Genomic DNA, 1,292 nt, shown 5'->3' on the forward strand with positions numbered 1-1,292 from the left:
CCGGCGTGGCCCGGCTGCTCTGTGGTGTTTGTCCGTGATGAGCTCAGCGCGGGCAGGGCCCTCGCCGCTGTGCCCTTCTGAGGTACACCTGGCTGGTGCGTCTCCTTCCTCCGCCTGCTGGAACCTCACTTCAGCTCCAGCTGCGTCGGGAGGATCCGCGGGAGCGCCCGGTTCACAGCTCTGTGACTGCCCCTGTCCGCCCGCCGTGGACGAGAGCTGCTCGTGGGTGAGGAACTGGGCACTGCTGCCCCCAGTTCCGGGGCACAGCAGTGGAGGAACCTGCAGTGACCACGAGGATAGCAACGAGCCCACCGGCCTGGGCAGAGCTGCCCACGGGCTCCGGGGGGACGCAGACCCGAGAGCGTTTGCTGCGGTGGGCACCTGGTCTGTGAAGCCCACCGAGGCACCGTGGACAGGGTGGTGGCCGAGGTGGGCTGTACACCACGGCTGGTGGAGCGGGGAGGAGTCGGGCTGCTGGGAAGAGTAGACTCGGAGCTTGTTGAAGGAGTCAGGAGCTGTGTGGACAAGGTGAGCCCACTGGGATCGTCCAGCCGGGGTTTCCCAAAGGTGGGGGGCAAGGTGCCTCAGAAATGGCTCCTGAAGAAAGGCAGCAGCCCTGGGACGGGAGGCGAGGTTCTTACATGCACCAGAAGGCAAGGAGCAAAAGGTGGGAGGTAGCGGGAAACACCAGGGAGCTGTGCAGGGACCGCGTTCCGCATCTTCAGGAATGACCGGCGACAGCAGGCGAGGACTGGCGTTGGATGTGGAGACAAAGGGTGGAGTGGGTGAGAGCCATCCGCGGAGAGAGGCCGGGCAATAAAAGAGATGGAACTCAAATCGCATCAATACGAAATGGTGCACAGGGGGAAAAACCAATTTGAACTCTCTTTGTAAAGCCGCAGGTGGCGGGTGAGGTGTCACCGGCCGGAACGCCTGGATCCTCACAGTCTGCGCTGTGAAAATGTCAGTCGCCACCACGAGAGTAAATCGTGTGTGAGAACTACCGGGAGAAACCGGTCAACCAGACTGTCACCGCTTCCTCCGGCCGGAGGCATCGGGGCAGAGGGGAGCAGAGTCCCTGGGGCTCCGAGGCCGCTTGATGTGAGAAGGGTCCTCTCCCGGAGGGTGCCGGGCTGCGGAGGGCTGTCTGCAGCCCCCGAGGGGTGAATCCCAGAGGGAGAGGCTGGGTGCAGCCGTGCGCTCTGCCTCTGCGGTGGGATGGAGCAGGCGTGTGCTGAGTCACCCCCGTCCTCCCCCGGCTGCATCGCCAGGCCCTTGCAGGAAGCGGGTGG

Source organism: Buceros rhinoceros, unplaced genomic scaffold, assembly GCF_000710305.1.
Source record: "Buceros rhinoceros silvestris isolate BGI_N320 unplaced genomic scaffold, ASM71030v1 scaffold36616, whole genome shotgun sequence".
NCBI classification, from domain to species: domain Eukaryota; kingdom Metazoa; phylum Chordata; class Aves; order Bucerotiformes; family Bucerotidae; genus Buceros; species Buceros rhinoceros.